Source organism: Dermacentor variabilis, chromosome 11 (assembly GCF_050947875.1).
Source record: "Dermacentor variabilis isolate Ectoservices chromosome 11, ASM5094787v1, whole genome shotgun sequence".
NCBI lineage: Eukaryota > Metazoa > Arthropoda > Arachnida > Ixodida > Ixodidae > Dermacentor > Dermacentor variabilis.
The window spans coordinates 127,147,926-127,167,925 of NC_134578.1; the positions used below are offsets into that span (position 1 = coordinate 127,147,926).

General features: G+C 56.7%; 4 non-coding genes and 1 pseudogene across 4 annotated transcripts; 3 read left to right on the plus strand and 2 right to left on the minus strand.

The window, feature by feature from the left end:
* Positions 1-4,040: 4,040 nt before the first annotated feature.
* LOC142565032 (U2 spliceosomal RNA) lies at positions 4,041-4,232 on the minus strand. Its single transcript, XR_012824754.1, has one exon. It is a non-coding gene; the product is annotated as a U2 spliceosomal RNA (small nuclear RNA).
* A 506-nt stretch (positions 4,233-4,738) lies between these two features.
* On the minus strand, positions 4,739-4,928 carry LOC142565021 (U2 spliceosomal RNA). The gene has a single exon (XR_012824745.1). It is a non-coding gene; the product is annotated as a U2 spliceosomal RNA (small nuclear RNA).
* A 9,180-nt stretch (positions 4,929-14,108) lies between these two features.
* LOC142565147 (small subunit ribosomal RNA) lies at positions 14,109-15,923 on the plus strand. The gene has a single exon (XR_012824830.1). It is a non-coding gene; the product is annotated as a small subunit ribosomal RNA (ribosomal RNA).
* Positions 15,924-17,062: 1,139 nt separating this feature from the next.
* LOC142565070 (5.8S ribosomal RNA) lies at positions 17,063-17,215 on the plus strand. The gene has a single exon (XR_012824783.1). It is a non-coding gene; the product is annotated as a 5.8S ribosomal RNA (ribosomal RNA).
* Positions 17,216-18,279: 1,064 nt separating this feature from the next.
* LOC142565172 (large subunit ribosomal RNA) overlaps positions 18,280-20,000 on the plus strand; it is a 5,143-nt pseudogene continuing 3,422 nt past the window's right edge.

Consider the following 20,000-nt stretch of genomic DNA (forward strand, 5'->3'; position numbering starts at 1 on the left):
GCGTAATACCAATTTAATTGTGTGCTGGTTGGTCGTTTGTCAGCCCTTTGTGTTTTTCAAGAAAATGAACCACACGTTTATAAATTATGTGCGCAAAAATTTTCTCCATCTGCACCAATACGCCACCACCAAAATACTTAAACAAGAGAGAAAGCGTCCGAGGCCATGAGGTTTCGAAAATGCCGCGCTCCGAAATTTTCACATCCGCCATTGGGAATATAATTAGTATCCGTTGTAGAAAAAAAGAAAAAGGAATCAGGTTTCAAGTGATCATTGAAAGTGGCCGCGTTTTTTTGGGGCGTGTCCTGATGAAATAATTTCACTTCAGTTCGTTGGTTCAATTGCATTTGTTGGCTCCTTGCAGCATGTTTAGATTTCATCTTTTTCAGTATTCTTAGTACTCTCATTGTAGCCTGCACATTTTTCGGTTGTTTTGAGGTATCCATTCCTGAATGATGTTTTTCTTTTCCTTAAAGCTAGCCGTAGAACAAGCGCTTTCTATCTAATCATTACAATAAGAATCCAGCATCATCGGCGCGATTAAAGTTCGGGAACTGGCGATTTTTAATGCCGCGATCACGAAGGTTAACAGCATGTTCATACAAGGGGTGACGTGACGCAAGGCGTGATTTTTCAGCATACCAGTCACGATATCTAATCGAATCTAAGATTGAAATGGCGTTCTTAATTAGTTTGGTTCCAGATAGAACAAACAGAAATAAAAAAAAGGTTGTCTTTGATTGCCATTCAAATCTTAAGACCGCGTGTAGAAAGTGTTCCGGCTTACATTCGGCAAATCAAAATGAACGGCTAAAATTAGTCTATCCCATTAGGTTTCATGCGGGAGATCACGCGAAAGGCAGCCATTCTTCTTTACATGGTTTCTCTCTTTTGCGCTGTCATTTGCGCGTGCAAATTTCTTCGTACGGGAATTTTATGAAGCGAAGGCAGCTACAGACCGTTTTCATTGTTTCGTTCATGTTCGTAGGCGCAAATTTTCAAACCTAGTGCTTGGAGGAACATTTCCGCTGCTCTAGAAGGGCATGACAGTGCCCGCTCTTTCATTTCTCCAATCGCTCGCAAACACATTGCATTGCCAGTCTACAGCGGCAATACAAAGCGACGTTTCACCATGCACGTCGAAGTTGATTACCAGTACCGCGCCAGCGTCGACTGGCCGCCGAAGCGACGAGCTCAGCAGCGCATGCGCAAGGGCCGACACCACCCCAACCGAGCTTCCCTGCTTATCGGAGAGAGCAGGTGCGCGTGAACACGGGCGCGCCTGAGTATCTGAGTTTAAAAAAAAAAGAAGTGTGCCCGAGGCAGTGACAAAGACAAGTGGTCGCGGTCGCTCTGAATCTTATCGTATTATAGAAAAGGCGGGTTGGCGGCGCTTCCTCGAGGGTCAAAACGTACAATCGTCGAACTAGCGCTCCCGGCGTCAAGTGGAGTGCATCCTTCTTCTTGTAACGGTTTGCAATTGACTGCTTGAATGTGCCGACCACGCGTCACGGGTCGCGTATAGAGCCAACCGTTGGCAAGAACGCGTCTAGCGTAGCAGCAGAACCGATCGCGGTTGCGATAACCCATCGCTGCGTAGCGAAAGAAAAAAAAAACGAACGCACCCACACGCAGTTTGTAGCAATAACCGCACAAACCAATGTGGTTTTAAATGTAGCTTCGCAGGTCACAGTAGAAGGGCACTGAAACTTTCTCATAACGCACACTGCTGTAGTCCACAAAGAACAAAGCGCACAAAACAGATCTGATACAGCCGCACTGCATTATTTCGTGTTTTCACTATATCATAACTTTCGTGTGCATGCCACGCAGGCCAGGAGTAAAAGGCAAGAAAAAAAATGATACGCGATCCTAAGCTTTGACTTGGCTGCTGTGGCATTTATGTTCTCTAGGCGAACGCAACGCGCCAGCCTCGACTGGCCGCCGAAGCGACGAGCTCAGCAGCGCATGCGCAAGGGCCCACACCACCCCAACCGAGCTTCCCTGCTTATCGGAGAGAGCAAGTGCGCGTGAACACGGGCGCGTCTGAGTATCTGAGCTTAAAAAAAAAAAAAAACTGTGCCCGAGGCAATGACAAAGGCAAGTGGTCGCGGTCGCTCTGAATCTTATCGTATTATAGAAAAGGCGGGTTGGTGGCGCTTCCTCGAGGGTCAAAACGTACAATCGTCCAACTAGCGCTCCCGGCGTCAAGTGGAGTGCATCCTTCTTCTTGGAACGGTTTGCAATTGACTGCTTGAATGTGCCGACCACGCGACACGCGTCGCGTATAGAGCCAACCGTTGGCAAGAACGCGTCTAGCGTAGCAGCAGAACCGATCGCGGTTGCGATAACCCATCGCTGGTAGCGAAAGAAAAAGACGAACGCACCCACACGCAGTTTGTAGCAATAACCGCGCAAACCAATGTGGCTTTAAATGTAGCTTCGCAGGTCACAGTAGAAGGGCACTGAAACTTTCTCATAACGCACACCGCTGTAGTCCACAAAGAACAAAACGCACAAAATAGATCTGATACAGCCGCACTGCATTATTTCGTGTTTTCACTATATCATAACTTTCGTGTGCATGTCACGCAGGCCAAGGAGTAAAAGGCAAGAAAAAAAAGATGATACGCGATCCTAAGCTTTGACTTGGCTGCTGTGGCATTTATGTTCTCTAGGCGAACGCAATGCACAAACTGAACTCGAATTTCCAATAATGGAAGTTCGTATTTGGCGACATGGTTGTATTTTTGACTAATATTTGCGTTTTTCGCCCGTGCATGCGCTTCACTGCGCTACTCTTTGCCCCTTCAACGCGGCTTCACTGCAATGCGGGAGTGTTCTGCGTTAAGCCGAACCAACAGGCAAAATCGCGCCTAGCACATAGAGTCCCCCCCCCCCAAAAAAAAAGGCGGAAAAGAAAAGTAGCCTTATTTAAACGAGAAAGATGCCACGAGTGCCCCAACGGAAAGCTTTAAGGGTTACCGAAGGGTAACTGAGGGCGACGCAACGAGCTTTGGCAAGAAGGACGATGGGTGTAGCGTCACGAGAGATAGGAATAGAGCAGATTGAGGGGCGAGCGAACAAACGCGAGTTAATGACACCTTAGTTTAAACCATGAAAAAAAGAAATGGGCATGCAATGGGGGGGGGGGAAGATGGTCATTGAGGGTTACGGACTCAATTCCAAGAGAAGGGAAGCGTAGCAGGGGGTGGCAGAAAGTTGGGAGGGCAGATTAGATTAGGAAATGTGCAGGGACTACATGGCGACAATTAGCACGTGACCGGGGTACTTGGATACTTATGGGAGAGGCCTTTGCCCTGCACTGGGCGTAACCAGGAGGAGGAGGATGAAAAGGTAGCAACAGGTCTCCATAACATACAGGTTGGAAAGCTGGAGCACCTTTGAACCCTTGAATATATTTCGCAAGGCTTGGCCACACGACAAGCTTGTTTTCGAGGCGTTCGCTCCCACTGCTGCGAAAATGTGCACACAACGGCTGCACAGTAGTTGCCAGAAAGCGGGCACTCTATTTTTCTTTCATAGGGAATCTTTCTTCCACTAGGGCAGCGGATTTTGGCAGGGCGAGCTTGCGTTGGCGCTGTGGTTTACGGATCCAAGCAATAGTGAACTCAAAAATCCAGTGTTGGCTTTGAGCGGGATTCACATTGGTTGCCGAACCCACGGCTAATCATACACCCCCCCCCTCCCCGTCCTATAGTGGCTCATTACAGCAGACTGAAACATCGGATAAATAACAATCCTATTTCTTAGACATATAATTTGCCGATTCTCCCTCCTGGTTCTTTCTTTTGCTGTCATTTATTTTTCTCGAAGGCCGTAATAAGAAATTTGCTGGTGCGGCTGTCCCATTTGCGCGGCAAGAAGTGCGACGCTACACAGAGGTGGAGTGGCCGTTTAATTACTCTCGTGGTCCGCGAACCGGCGTCGTTGCGTATGGTATAGGAATGGTGCGTGGGAAGTCAGTGCTCGCTTCGAGCTTGTGTTCTTCATTTTGATTGAATGAAGTCTCACCGAAGTGAGCGGGGGCCGATCCCGGAGGTAGTGCAATACCGGGCCGACCTGCGGCGGAGGTGAAGCAGGCTTCAAGCACTCCGCCAACTTCCAAAAATAGGTTTAATATCGTGGGTCCACATAGAACCCGTATCAGATATTAAGCTGATAAGAACAGAGTTTTTTATTATGCTAGTTACACATCACATCATAAATATTTGTTACGAAACCAAGGAAAAAACGGATAAAAGGTTTGTAGTCTAAAACCGGCAAACAAATGACTAAAAAAACTAGTTAGTGGGGTTAGTAATAAAAGGCTAAAACTGTAAAGGTGTAAAACAGCAAAAATCGCTTCTCTAAAAACATAAGATCATCTAAGAGGTGCCGACATCGGCTCTAAAAATCTTTGTAGAGGCGCTGATAGTATCGCTGATGCACAGGCGTTTGAGTGTCCGTAGGTATGACCTACTGCACAGCCTGCGCATCACGCGATCATTCCCCTGATCCCAGGTGCCAAGGCAGCCGACGACCACCGCGTCCACCGTCACGCGTCCCATTTGCGCGGCAAGAAGTGCGACGCTACACACAGGTGGAGTGGCCGTTTAATTACTCTCGTGGTCCGCGAACCGGCGTCGTTGCGTATGGTATAGGAATGGTGCGTGTGAAGTCAGTGCTCGCTTCGAGCTTGTGTTCTTCATTTTGATTGAATGAAGTCTCACCGAAGTGAGCGGGGGCCGATCCCGGAGGTAGTGCAATACCGGGCCGACCTGCGGCGGAGGTGAAGCAGGCTTCAAGCACTCCGCCAACTTCCAAAAATAGGTTTAATATCGTGGGTCCACATAGAACCCGTATCAGATATTAAGCTGATAAGAACAGACTTTTTATTCATGCTATTTACAATACACAAAAAATATGGGTTACAAAACAAGGAGAAAACGAGTAAAAGGTGTATAATCTAAAACAGGTAACCAAATGACTAAAAAAAAACTAGTTAGTGGTGTTAGTAATAAAAGGCTAAAACTGTAAAGGTGTAAAACAGTAAAAATCGCTTCTCTAAAAACATAAGATCATTAAGAGGTGCCGACATGGGCTCTAAAAATCTTTGTAGAGGCGCTGATAGTGTCGCTGATGCACAGGCGTTTGAGAGTCCGTAGGTATGACCTACTACACAGCCTGCGCATCACCCGGTCGTTCCCCACATCCCAGCTGCCAAGGCAGCCGACGACCACCGCGTCCACCGTCACGCGCTGGAACCGCCGGAGGAGATGACGCTGTACAGGGGCGTACTTCTCCTCCTTGGCCTTCCGGGCGTCCTGGAATGCCTGCAGCCTGTTCTCGAAAGGGCAGCAGACATCCAGGATGAGTGCCTCCTCTCCACGGGCCAGTACCAGGTCGGGCTTGAGTGATGTGTTGCCCACGACCTGGTTCTCCGCAATGACTGTAAACCGACCCAAGGCAGCCTTTTTTATTCTGGCGACGATGGTGTTATGACGCTCCGTCATGGCCCGGCTCTGCCGCATGCAGTGGCAAAGTACATGCGGCAGTGTCTCCTCCCCATACCCGCAGCGTCTGCATCTTTTGTCCGCTGCGGGTGCCCAGAGTCTTGTGGCATTGAGGGGGAGGAGATTTAGACGGGCTCGATGCACGAAGCGCCAGTCGATGAAGTGGGTGTAGCGGCCGGACCTCATGAAGTGGGAGTTTGCCGGGTCGGCCGCCACACACACCATCGCCTTGCCCTGGTTCGGTTTGTCTTGCAGAGTCCTGTCCCTTTCAGTGGAGAGGAGCGCCCGGATGGTCTTAACCAGCTTGTGGCGGTTCCTCGCTGACACAGAGGCCTCTCCGCAGTTGATGCGGGCTCCGTGCTCCAACAGCTCCCAGGCGACGGAGAGGCGACGGGAGGCTTTCCGGGCCTCCGTCCACACAGACTGGACCTGTGTGGACGTTTGTCGGAAGTCGCCCTCCGTCTCGCCTGAGAGGTAGGCCTCCATGTCCTCGGTGTTCGCGGGTCGTCTCAGCCGCCTTGACACTACGCCCTCGAGCTCTCCTGCCGCACGCTCCCGGACCTCCACGTCGGTCGACGTCAGTAGCTTGAAGGCTCCATCCACCCGACAGATGTCGCTGAGCTCCGCCGCAAGTGGGATCCCTGCACTGCCAGCCTGAGAGCTTCCGTACAAGTATTCATTGGAAGCTCTGGCTGGCACGTACAGGGTCTTCTTGATGAGCGGGCGGAGCTCCTCGTCCAGGCGTTGCCACTCTCCTTTGCTGGCAAGGCCCACCCGCATGGCAAAGTTGAGGGCTGGATACAAAAATGTTTTGATAGCATCCAGCCTCTGCCATGGGGCGAGCATAGAGGAGAGCAGCTTTCTGCCCAGGTGGATGGCCTCGTCGACCGTCGTCTCGTCCGGTAGCACCCTGAACCCCACTGGACGGCCCAGGAACTTGTGCCCTTGGAAGTCGCCAAGCGCCGGAATCGGGTCGCCACCCACCGTGAAGGAGGTGGGCCGTGTACCCACGGGGTGGCGACCAGACAGGTGTAGAGACCGGCACTTGGCGGCGTTGAGTCGCAGCCCGAGCCGGGCCGACAGGGCTGTTACACGGTCCAAGCGGCTCTGCAGGGTGGTGGGATCCGCGGCCAGCAGCGTCAGATCATCGGCGTAGGCAAGGATGTTGTGCTGCCTATCGCCTCCCTGTACTGCACGGATGACCGGGTCCACCACCAGGTTGAAAAGCAGGCCGCTCAGAGGACAGCCCTGTCTCAGCCCAGCTCCGATGGTGATTGGCTCCGTAATGCCAGCTGCTGCCACGACGCAGGTGGTGTTGGCGCGGTAGAGGTCTTCAACGATGGTAGCAAAGGCCTCCCCCGCGCCGGCGCCGCGGACAGCGTCGACGAGGGCCTGATGGGCGACCGAGCCGAAGGCGTTGGCAAAATCGAGGAACCCCACGCACAGCTCCCCTCCTCCTGTCCTGGCGTCATCCAGGCGTCCCTGCAGCACGAAGTTGTGTTCGAACACTCCATCGTGCGGCAGGAAGCCCTTCTGACACCTGGACAGTACCGCATGGTCGCCCAACCACCTCTGCAGCCGGGTGGTGAGACACCCGGCATACAGTTTGGCGATCGTGCGACCAAGGGCAATGGGTCGCCAGTTTGTGGGGTCCTCGCGGTCGCCCTTCTTGTAGATCAGGATAGTCCTCGTCGATTTCCAGCTCAGGGGCGTGCGGCGGTATTGGAGGCATACGTTGTATACCGCCGCCAGGAACCTGCCCTCAGGGTCCACCTGCCTCCAGTGGTGGTACGTGAGGCGGTCCTCCCCTGGAGCTGTACTCTCGCATTTACGGAGCTTGGCTGCGACTTCTTCCGGTGTAAAAGGGCACAAGTCCAGTTCTTCGGTGGCTGGAAGCCTTGACCTCAGGATGCTGGTATCCACGGGTGTTGGTGACCAGAGGTTCGAGTAGTGGTCCTGCAGTGCGTGGGGGTCGATCGGGCAGAGCTGGGACGGGCCTTCAGTGATTAACCGCACTGCCCGGCGCCGGTTCCTTCTGTATAGAGTTTGTATCTGCTGGGGGTTGTCGGGGTTCACCTCGCGCCTCCGTGATTGGCGCGAGTCCCCGACTGGCAGCCGCAGGTGTTTGGTTGCGGCTGCAATGGCACGGTCGAGGATGTTTTCAAACCGTGCCCACTCCCCAGCAGACTCAGGCAACCGGCTCAATGCCCGCAGCTCTGCCGTTTCCTCCGCTAAGGTCCACGCACTGCCCTCTGGCCGTGTGGTACCAGCATGTTCGTCCTGGGTCCCGAAGTCCTGGTTGCTTCCGTCATGGTCCTGCACCTCTGCCCTGCCTGGGGAGAGCTCCTGCATGGCCGCCGGCTCGTGAGCCTCGGAGACTGGTGCTCCCGGGCTGCCTCGGTTGGACGGCAGCGATGGTGTTGGAGAGGGAGAGGCCGAGGCCGCGGTCCGCCCTGACTGGTTTGGCGTCCGCGGAGAAGGTGCCTCGGCCGTCTCGCCATCGCTGCTGTGTCCGGGTGTTCCCCGAGGTGCCACAGGAGACGGCTCCTGGTCGGCGGCCTGCCCGGTCGCCACTGCTGGTGTTCCAAGAGGGTCCTCAGCGGGACCCTCGGTGCTGTCCTGCTCTGCTGGGGGGGTGCCGTTGCTGTCCTGCTCCGACGCACCAATGGCAGCACCCGCGGCGAGATCACGCCTGGCTGCTAGTGCCGCCTCCCTCCTGTGCCACTGCTCGTGGTTGCTCAAGCCCCTCCTTGTGGGGAAGGACATTGAGCAACTGCCACATTGGTGTGGCAGGGCAGCAGGGGGGGCGGCAGTCGAGTTGGCTGCAGCCAGGCAGGCGTGAGAGGCTGGTCGAAGCCCCAGTGTCTCACCGCAGATGCTGCACACGTTGATGGTGCGCCGGATTCTGGTGCCGTGTTCGAGTTCCAGGTGCCGCTGGAGGGACTGCCGCCGCGCTGTCCATTTGGCCGCGGCATAGGCAGCTCGGCAGCCCTCTTCGCAGCACCGGACCGTGTGGGGCACGGGAAAGAACACCGTGAGGGTGCCATCCTCACGGGCCGGCTGGCGTTCCTGCCCAGGGGTGTTGGGGTCGCCATCGTCCTCGCTGATGTCATGGACCGTGCGGCCGTGGCCCCCAGAGTCCATTAGATGGTCTTACCTTCCGGACCCGGCGGCTCTCCTTAAAGGAGGCCAGGTCCGGAGGCTAGGGGGCCACCAGGGATGGCAGCGAGTGGGCCGGGCCCATGACAGACGATGGCGAAGGCAGGGGCCAGCCGGTTGTGCCCCAGCACAGCACCAGTCGGGACGGCAGGACCAGCGGGCACCCCGCAGGCAGGCAGCACCAAGCAGTGGTCGGGCCGAGCGGGGCAGGAGTCTCCGAGGGGCGGCAGGCAGCGCCAGGCAGCGGCAGGACCAGGAAGCGGGCCGGTGTGGGTCGTCCAGGGGCCACCAGGTAGCAGCACGTGGGTTGTCCTGGAGGCAGTGCAGCAGGGAGCCGAGGGCCTGTAAAGACAGGGCTGGGATAGGGGAAAGACACTGCTATAACCGGAGCAGGTAACCGGGCGCCTCTACAAAGATAAGTGTGTCAAAGGCCGGGCAAGCCAGCTGCATTGACTACACTTTGATCTTAGCCAAAAGGCCGAGAAGCGATGTCCTTCACTTCACTCCATTGTACTACTGCCTTGTGGGCGCCCTGCCGACATTGGTAACCTCAGCAACAGCGTGGGCAATTTTCTAAATTTCAGCCTGTCTAGAGACTCTATGCTCTCTATCTGAGGAATAAACTCGCGACGCCTCAGTCTTTCGCTGTTAACGAAACGCTGTCGCGTAGAAACGAGACCCGAGTGCAAGCTTGTTTGTAAGGCCAAACCAACGACGGCAACCTCGTAGAAAACGGAGCAGGCGAGCGGAAAACACGCGCAAGGGGAATGCTTATTTGCGTCTGAATGCGGCCGCTCGAGGTGACTTTCTTTGAGGCCTTCGTTTCGAGCCCGTGCGCAAGTGTAATATAGCACGCGCATTTCCTTCATTTCTTTTTATTTACCGCAAGGCCCACTGAAAATTTTGATACGGCACAGGCCGGGACGGATCGCAACGTGTAGAATCGACCGGCAGAATTAGGTAGCGTGCCCCATGTACGAAGACGAGCAACATAGAAGTGAATGAAAAAAAAATAAATATAGAAAAGACTGCGCACTCCTTCCAACCGGAAACAGAGGGGGGAGAAGAATCGCCATGTGAAGCACAGGTATTGTATGTTAAAAAAAAGTGCTACCTCATAATGTTTACCACTATCGCGCGCGCGCGTGTGTGTATATGTATATGTACACACATACATACATACATACATACATATATATATATATATATATACACACACACACACACACACATACACACATGCTAGCATAGCTTAAACGCAGCTTTGAAGCTCAGCCTTACACAAGAAGAAAGCACCACCCCTTTCGCAATCCCCATTTGAACCATTTAAGTGAGAAACGTGAGTACAGCCAGGTCGTTCGAAACTGGCGCGAAAACGCATTGGCGCCATCTGTGTACGGAACTAGGAAAACCTACGGACTTCGCCATACAGAAAGAAAGGTAGATGGCGCGAGCGAACTAGAGCCAGTGAGTAATGGCAGAAACGTCTTGGGAAGAGAGAAAAAAAAAACACGCAAAGGTTGTTGGCTTGTGGCAGCATTCTATTTTACAGCGAGCAAAGAGCATAGCAGCTTCTAAAGGAGCAGCTAAAAAAAGAAGAACGTGAGAGAGGGAGACAAACAGGCGTGTTTCCTTAGAATGCAGAGCATGCAGCACACACAATCAAGTGCCAAAGAGACCGGGAAAGCAGATGGCGCGAAGGCGTATGTCGTCAAAGCTTGAAAGCAATTTATAAACTACAAGGCGCGCCGAAGTCAACCTACTCTCATCAGGTTGCTCCCGCCTCCAATTGCATTTAAATTAAAATTACAGTCGCCTCAAAGGCAGAGAGAGAGAGAGAGAGAGAAAATAAATACACTCGCTTCGTGCAGCTGCACCCGCTCAAATTTTACAGCAAGAGCACTCCCGAAAGCGCAAAGCCCGCTGCTGCCTGGCCGGAATGCGCTCGCTTCAGGAAATCGCCGTGCTTGCCTCGGCAACCAAGAGGTGTCGCTTGGCACACTGCTGCATTGTAGCACACCGGGAACCGTGCAGACGTCGGCGATCGCCTCGACATCGCTGCGAGCGCTCGAAGAGACAAAGTCCGAAACGACGTCAGCCGGGGCGGCGGGAGCTCGATACCCTTCACGCAACTTCTGCGTGTACACCGCCGAACGGCCACGACGGAATCGCTGGCATCCTGCTCGCAGCTGCATTGTGTCGCGCCGGGAATCGTGGAAACACCACGCAGACGTCGGCGTCGGCCCCGACATGGCTTCGAGCGCTCCAAGAGACTAAGTCCGAAACGACGTCAGCCGGGGCGTCGAGCACGCCGCCCGCGCTGGTCGCACTCGTGCTCGGAAATGGCGAAGGGGACCGCGCTAGCGTGCCTTGAATCGGTGAGCGGCGGTACCGCGGCGATCGCGAGAGCTCGTATCAGCCGCGCCAAAGCGAAATATTGGCGCTCGGCTCGGCGCAGTACGCCGCCTCGTCGCACGAGTACGGCCCCATGGAGGTCTGGCCACTTATCGCTGCTATTATAAGGGGAGAACCGGGCCGGCGTCGTCGTCGGCGCCGCGACGTTGGCGCGCGCGCTCGAAGAGACAAAGTCCGAAACGACGTCAGCCGGGGCGGCGGGAGCTCGATACCCGTCACGAAACTTCTGCGTGTACACCGCCACACGGCCACGACGGAATCACTGGCATCCTGCCCGCAGCTGCATTGTGTCGCGCCGGGAATCGTGGAAACACCACGCAGACGTCGGCGTTGGCCCCGACGTGGCTTCGAGTGCTCCAAGAGACAAAGTCCGAAACGACGTCAGCCGGGGCGTCGAGCACGCCGCCCGCGCTGGTCGCACTCGTGCTCGGAAATGGCGAAGGGGACCGCGCTAGCGTGCCTTGAATCGGTGAGCGGCGGTACCGCGGCGATCGCGAGAGCTCGTATCAGCCGCGCCAAAGCGAAATATTGGCGCTCGGCTCGGCGCAGTACGCCGCCTCGTCGCACGAGTACGGCCCCATGGAGGTCTGGCCACTTATCGCTGCTATTATAAGGGGCCATACGGTCCCGGCTGACGTTGTACCGCAGTGCGATTTTCGGCTTGCGCGTCTTCGTAGCTGTTTCCGCGCACTGCTGCGGAGTCGAGAATCGTGCCCAGGCACGGCTACGCGAGCGCTCGAAGCGACCGAAGTCCGAAACGACGTCGGCCGGGGCGGCGGGAGCTCGATACCCTTCACGAAACTTCTGCGTGTACACCGCCGCACGGCCATGACGGAATCGCTGGCATCCCGCTCGCAGCTGCATTGTGTCGCGCCGGGAATCGTGGAAACACCACGCAGACGTCGGCGTCAGCCCCGACGTGGCTTCGAGCGCTCCAAGAGACAAAGTCCGAAACGACGTCAGCCGGGGCGTCGAGCACACCGCCCGCGCTGGTCGCACTCGTGCTCGGAAATGGCGAAGGGGACCGCGCTAGCGTGCCTTGAATCGGTGAGCGGCGGTACCGCGGCGATCGCGAGAGCTCGTATCAGCCGCGCCAAAGCGAAATATTGGCGCTCGGCTCGGCGCAGTACGCCGCCTCGTCGCACGAGTACGGCCCCATGGAGGTCTGGCGACTTATCGCTGCTATTATAAGGGGCCATACGGTCCCGGCTGACGTTGTACCGCAGTGCGATTTTCGGCTTGCGCGTCTTCGTAGCTGTTTCCGCGCACTGCTGCGGAGTCGAGAATCGTGCTCAGGCACGGCTACGCGAGCGCTCGAAGCGACCGAAGTCCGAAACGACGTCGGCCGGGGCGGCGGGAGCTCGATACCCTTCACGACACTTCTGCGTGTACACCGCCGCACGGCCGCGACGGAATCGCTGGCATCCTGCTCGCAGCTGCATTGTGTCGCACCGGGAGTCGTGTAAACACCACGCAGACGTCGGCGTAGGCCCCGGCATGGCTTCGAGCGCTCCAAGAGACAAAGTCCGAAACGACGTCAGCCGGGGCGTCGATACGCCGCCCGCGCTGGTCGCACTCGTGCTCGGAAACGGCGAAGGGGACCGCGCTAGCGTGCCTTGAAACGGTGAGCGGCGGTACCGCGGCGATCGCGAGAGCTCGTATCAGCCGCGCCAAAGCGAAATATTGGCGCTCGGCTCGGCGCAGTACGCCGCCTCGTCGCACGAGTACGGCCCCATGGAGGTCTGGCGACTTATCGCTGCTATTATAAGGGGCCATACGGTCCCGGCTGACGTTGTACCGCAGTGCGATTTTTGGGCTTGCGCGTCTTCGTAGCTGTTTCCGCGCACTGCTGCGGAGTCGAGAATCGTGCCCAGGCACGGCTACGCGAGCGCTCGAAGCGACAGAAGTCCGAAACCACGTGAGCCGGGCCGGCGGGAGCTCGACGCCTTTCACGCAACTTTGGCGTACAAGCCGCTGCACGGCCACTACTCAGTCGGCGCCGCCGTGCAGAGGGCTGCGCTATAACACGCCGGGAACCGGGAGAGAACCGGCCGGGCGTCGTCGTCGGCCCCGCGACGTTGGCGCGAGCGCTCGAAGAGACACAGTCCCAAACGATGTCAGCCGGGGCGTCGAGCACGCCGCCCGCGCTGGTCGCACTCGTGCTCGGAAATGGCGAAGGGGTCGGGCTAGCTTTCCTCGAATCGATCGGCCGGGGGCCGCCCCGTAGGGGGACCGAAAGGCGATCGTTCAGGAAACGGCACTGGCCATTCGCGAGAAATTGCCGTTCGCGCATTCGATGGACGCGCTGCAGTTTCACGACTTCGGCATGGTGCCGCCGACGTAAGCTTTCAATCTTGCTCGCGGCGTTACGAGGCGGCACGATTTCCGCCAAACGCTCGTCGAAAGTGCCACGAGTACGGCCCCATGGAGGTTTGGGTACTTATCGCTGCTATTATATGGGGGTCCCAGAGAGCAGTCGCCCCCAAAGCGACCTGGGTGTTTGATGTGCGGCGGGCTTCGTGCCCGTCAAGCGTGTCCCCGGTATCGCTCCCGTGGATCCCACAGCTGACGTCTGCAGCCTCATCCGCTTGATGCGTTAGGGGCTGGTTGTCGGACGACGCTTTTTCCACGATATCGAGGTGTGTTCCCCATCGTCCTCGGACGAGTCAAATACGAAAGCGCCGAAGGCGCGGGCGTGACCCGTCGCCTGGCGGCTTTGCCGTCTCGGCTACGTTGCAAGTGTCGGTCGGTCCACCAGTGCTGCGGGCTCGAGAGAAACCGCAAGCCGCGATCGAGTTGACACAACCAGTCTATCGAGAATGTTGCGTGCTTCTTGCCGCGTGGCGATACCCGGCCCTGCGGGGAGGGCGCCGTAGCGAGCTCGAACGCCGTCGTCTCGGACTGTGCAAAGTGCTACACTTTGCGAGAACGAAGCGTGTTGGGGCGCCTGAAGGTGGCCTCGGCATCGCAAAAACGGCGTCCGGCCTGCTTGAAAGGCTGGACGCGCAGTTGAACGATTACCTGGTTGATCCTGCCAGTAATCATATGCTTGTCTCAAAGATTAAGCCATGCATGTCTAAGTACATGCCGAAATAAGGCGAAACCGCGAATGGCTCATTAAATCAGTTATGGTTCCTTAGATCGTTTCTTCCTACTTGGATAACTGTGGCAATTCTAGAGCTAATACATGCAGTGAGCCTGAAGCCCTTTGGGCGACGGGTGCTTTTATTAGACCAAGATCGATCGGGTTTCGGCCCGTATTGTGTGGTGACTCTGGATAACTTTGTGCTGATCGCATGGCCACGAGCCGGCGACGTTTCTTTCAAGTGTCTGCCTTATCAACTTTCGATGGTAGGTTACTTGCTTACCATGGTTGTTACGGGTAACGGAGAATCAGGGTTCGATTCCGGAGAGGGAGCCTGAGAAACGGCTACCACATCCAAGGAAGGCAGCAGGCGCGCAAATTACCCACTCCCGGCACGGGGAGGTAGTGACGAAAAATAACAATACGGGACTCTTTTGAGGCCCCGTAATTGAAATGAGTACACTCTAAATCCTTTAACGAGGATCAATTGGAGGGCAAGTCTGGTGCCAGCAGCCGCGGTAATTCCAGCTCCAATAGCGTATACTAAAGCTGCTGCGGTTAAAAAGCTCGTAGTTGGATCTCAGTTCCAGACGAGTAGTGCATCTACCCGATGCGACGGCTCGGACTGAACATCATGCCGGTCCTTTCTTGGTGCACTTCATTGTGTGCCTCGAGAAGGCCGGTGCTTTTACTTTGAAAAAATTAGAGTGCTCAACGCAGGCGAGTCGCCTGAATAAACTTGCATGGAATAATAGAACAAGACCTCGTTTCTGTTCTGTTGGTTTTTGGAATACGAGGTAATGATTAAGAGGGACAGACGGGGGCATTCGTATTGCGGTGCTAGAGGTGAAATTCTTGGACCGTCGCAAGACGAACTACTGCGAAAGCATTTGCCAAGAATGTTTTCTTTGATCAAGAACGAAAGTCAGAGGTTCGAAGGCGATCAGATACCGCCCTAGTTCTGACCATAAACGATGCCAACCAGCGATCCGCCTGAGTTACTCAAATGACTCGGCGGGCAGCTTCCGGGAAACCAAAGTGTTTGGGTTCCGGGGGAAGTATGGTTGCAAAGCTGAAACTTAAAGGAATTGACGGAAGGGCACCACCAGGAGTGGAGCCTGCGGCTTAATTTGACTCAACACGGGAAAACTTACCCGGCCCGGACACTGGGAGGATTGACAGATTGAGAGCTCTTTCTTGATTCGGTGGATGGTGGTGCATGGCCGTTCTTAGTTGGTGGAGCGATTTGTCTGGTTAATTCCGATAACGAACGAGACTCTAGCCTATTAAATAGGTGCGGGGTTCCCAGCACCTTACAACCTTCTTAGAGGGACAAGCGGCTCCTAGCCGCACGAAACAGAGCAATAACAGGTCTGTGATGCCCTTAGATGTCTGGGGCCGCACGCGCGCTACACTGAAGGAAGCAGCGTGTCTTTATCCCTGTCTGAAAAGACTGGGTAACCCGTGGAACTTCTTTCGTGATTGGGATAGGGGCTTGCAATTGTTCCCCTTGAACGAGGAATTCCCAGTAAGCGCGAGTCATAAGCTCGCGTTGATTACGTCCCTGCCCTTTGTACACACCGCCCGTCGCTACTACCGATTGAATGATTTAGTGAGGTCTTCGGACCGATGTCCGGCGCGGCCTTTCGGTTGCGCCGGTCTGTTGGAAAGATGACCAAACTTGATCATTTAGAGGAAGTAAAAGTCGTAACAAGGTTTCCGTAGGTGAACCTGCGGAAGGATCATTACCGGATTGTGAAGGGTGACGAGCGCCATTGTTTCAACCCCGTGTGGGTGAAGCAGCTCGCTGCGCCCGACGCTTTCCGCCGCTGGCCCCGCTTGGACGCGGGGACGGCTATACCCGAACATGCCGGGGACTGCCTGAATTTTGAGGGGCGCCCCGTGCGAAATTTGTTGCGCCCAGTGGACGCAGGCTGCAACCTTGGACGGTTGGCTTGGCCGCGCCCGCGGGTAGAAACGGCGTAACGCACAATGGGTGGGCTTTCTGTCCGCCTCGGCGCTCTTGCGCGGAAGGGGAGTAAGACGACCCGACCTGCTGCTTTGCCCAGTACGAGGGGAACGGCGAAGCGTGCGGTCGGTCAAGGAACTGACGGTCGAGAGCAGCTGCCGCTTAGTACACACGGAACCGTGGTGCGAGCGCTCTCCCGTCCTCCGCGGCAAACGCTGCCGAGTCTGAAAAGGCTGGCGGCTGCCGGTCGCTTCCTGCGGCGAGTATGGAGTAACGACCCGACTTTGTTGCTGCCCAAGTACTAAAGGAACGGTGTGGCGCTCGGTCGGTCATGGAAGTGGCGGTATGAGGGTGCGGCTGCCAAGTACGGAAGGAACCGTGGCCTAAAGCGCTCTCCCGTCCTCCGCGGCAAATGCTGCCGAGCCCGACAGGGCCGGCGGCTGCCGGTCGGCTCCTGCTCGTGACGCGCGAGGTGTCCGAGATCGCGGTTCAATGCGACGACGTCTGCAGGCTATTTGCCCGCCGCCGAGGGAAAGGCGGCGTTGCTGCGAAGTACCGAAGGAAACGCGGCTTTGCTACGTCGGAAGCGTTCTGCGGTTAGCGGACTTGTGCGCTTTGGGAAGGCGCCGCACGTCGAAAGAGGAAAAGTACGGACAGACGAGGGACCGTAGTCCCGGATTCGAACGCACTTGCGGCCAAGCACCTTGCTGGCTTCGTCTTCCGCCTCAAGTAGACTTGTTGTGGCTCCGGCGCAGAAAGCCCCTCCCTGGCACTGGCCGAGTGGTTTTGGAGAGCTGCGCGAGTACGCACGCCGAAAGAGCACACGCCGAAAGGCGCTCTTCGAAACCACACACAGGGAGACGCCACGTGCCTGAAACCCTGGTTGTACTGTACTGAATTGAACAAACTATTTTTCACGACTCTAAGCGGTGGATCACTCGGTTCTCGGGTCGATGAAGAACGCAGCCAGCTGCGAGACTTGGTGTGAATTGCAGGACACACTGAGCACTGATTCTTTGAACGCACATTGCGGCCTTGGGTCTTCCCTTGGCTTCGTCTGTCTGAGGGTCGGATCACATATCAAGAGAGCCTTCGGCGCACAGGGAAGGTGCGTCCGTCGACTCGTTTTGACCGCGTCGGCATCATGGACAGTACGTTGAGCGCTAATGCCACGCGCCAGCGACCTCACAAAGAAGGAGACGGTGGCGAGCCGTTGTGCCAAATCTTCGAAGAGACGGAAACGAGGCATTATAATCTACTGCAGCGCGACGTGTGCGCGCCTCTAGCAAGACCGCCGCAGGATGGTGTCGGATACCTGCAGGGAAAGAGCGGTCCAAGCGCGAGGTGTCAACGTCCGTTGCCATGTAGCGCGCACGTTTGCGAGAGAGTCGGAAGCGATCGCAATCTGCGTTGTTTGCCTTCGGAGTACGTCGAGCTCCAGAGCTGGTCGCTCGTTCGTGTCACCGCAGCTGTGTGGGCACCCCTTCCGGGCTTCGTCGCAGGAATCTGAAGATTCTTGCGAGGAGCGGGGAGGAGAAGGGTGTGCCCCCGAAAGCGGTTCGACGCGATAGCGCCGTCTGCGAGCGAGAAGAGCACGGCACGGCGCAGAAATTGCCGCGAAACGGAAAATGTCTCCTTCGAGAGCGTTGGCCGAGCTGACGCGTTCCGTCGTAGTCCGCCGTCGGTCCAAGTGCTTCGCAGTCTCTGTCCCCTAAAGACTGGGCCACTCCAGTTGGGGCAGGGGCGACGCTACACGAGACGATGCCCCCCGCCAGGTTTTAGTCGTCCCTGCGGTGCCTGCTGAAGCGGCGCGCTGCTACGGCGATCTTTGCCTCGGTGGTGTTTGGGCTTCAGACACGGTCGCTTACCACGCAACTGCTCGTGCGCCGCACGCGTGCAGGCGGTTCACCGCCTGCCAGCCTCGTCTATAAGTAGCTCCGTGTTGGGCGAAGGACGTGGTAGGGCGTCGTACTCGGTTGGCGCTGGGTTTTCGAACGTGTCGAGTCCTTTTCGGCATACCGCTCGTATGACGCACGCGCGCAGGCGTTGTGCCGCCTGCCAGCCTCGTCCGCAAGGACGTGGCAGGGCGTCGTACTCGGTCGCGCCGGAATGGGCGAAAGCGATGTATCCGTTGTCGACCTCAGATCAGGCGAGACAACCCGCTGAATTTAAGCATATCACTAAGCGGAGGAAAAGAAACCAACAGGGATTCCCCGAGTAGCTGCGAGCGAAACGGGACCGAGCCCAGCACCGAATCCCCCGTCCTTGCAGGCGGTCGGGAAATGTGGTGTATGGGAGGCGACGTTCTCGGGTGTTTGCGACGGTGCAAGTCCCCCTGACAGGGGCTTGTCCCAGAGTGGGTGCCAGGCCCGTCTCCGCCGTTGCGCGCCCGGGATGAAGCCTCCCGTGAGTCGGGTTGCTTGAGAGTGCAGCCCTAAGTGGGTGGTAAACTCCATCTAAGGCTAAATACGACCGAGAGACCGATAGTTCACAAGTACCGTGAGGGAAAGTTGAAAAGAACTTTGAAGAGAGAGTTCAAGAGTACGTGAAACCGCTTAGAGTAAAACGGGTGGGCCCTCGAAGCTCGAAAGCGGTGGGATTCAGTCTCCGGAAGACCGCGGAGCCGGCGGCGTCGGGTAAACGGCCCCCTTCGGGGGGCTGTTCCGGCTGCTGGCACGCAGACGCGGTCTCCAGGGTGCGCACTTCCCACCGCCGGTAGAACGCCGCGACGGACGCGGGTCAATGGGAAAAGCACGACTTTGAGTCCGGCTATGGAGGTGACCTGCCCGTCCCTTCGGGGACGGCTCGCGGGAGTTATACCTCGCCGTGCACGAGAAGTTCGTCACCCCGTCCAGGCCCCATGGGCTTCTCCCGGCTGTCGGGAGGCCCGAACGATGACGCCCTCCGGAAACGGAGCGGAGAACCCGCTGGGCAAGCTTGTCGTCTCCTGTCGTCCGGGTTGGTCCCGTGGCGGCGGGTTGGCCGGCGAGAAGCCGCTGCGAGCGGGGCGATTCTCCCGCGGAGGCGCTATCGTGGTTTGCGGCGAGTAGGTCGGTAACCCACCCGACCCGTCTTGAAACACGGACCAAGGAGTCTAACATGTGCGCGAGTCAATGGGTCTCTCGAAACCCAATGGCGCAATGAAACGTGAAGGCCCCTTGCGGGCTGCGTTGCGATCCCGGACCGCACAGGGGTCCGAAAAAGGGAGCAGCAACGGCCCGTCCCAGGCGCTCACTCGTCGCCGGGGCGGAGCGAGAGCGCACACGTTGGCACCCGAAAGATGGTGAACTATGCCCGGGCAGGACGAGGCCAGAGGAAACTCTGGTGGAGGTCCGAAGCGATTCTGACGTGCAAATCGATCGTCCGACCTGGGTATAGGGGCGAAAGACCAATCGAACCATCTAGTAGCTGGTTCCCTCCGAAGTTTCCCTCAGGATAGCTGGCGCTCGATGGGAGAGCAGTCACACCTGGTAAAGCGAATGATTAGAGGCATTGGGGTCGAAACGTCCTCAACCTATTCTCAAACTTTCAATGGGTGTACGGGAGGCCTTCTGGGTTGAGGCCTCCCGCTGCGATGGGAGTGCCAAGTGGGCCACTTTTGGTAAGCAGAACTGGCGCTGTGGGATGAACCAAACGCCGGGGTAAGGCGCCCGAGTCGGGACGCTCATGAGAACCCATGAAGGGTGTTGGTTGCTTAAGACAGCAGGACGGTGGCCATGGAAGTCGGAATCCGCTAAGGAGTGTGTAACAACTCACCTGCCGAAGCAACTAGCCCCGAAAATGGATGGCGCTCTAGCGTCGCGCCTATCCCCGGCCGTCGCCGGCAGAAAAGCACGAAATGTGGGGGTGCTAAGCC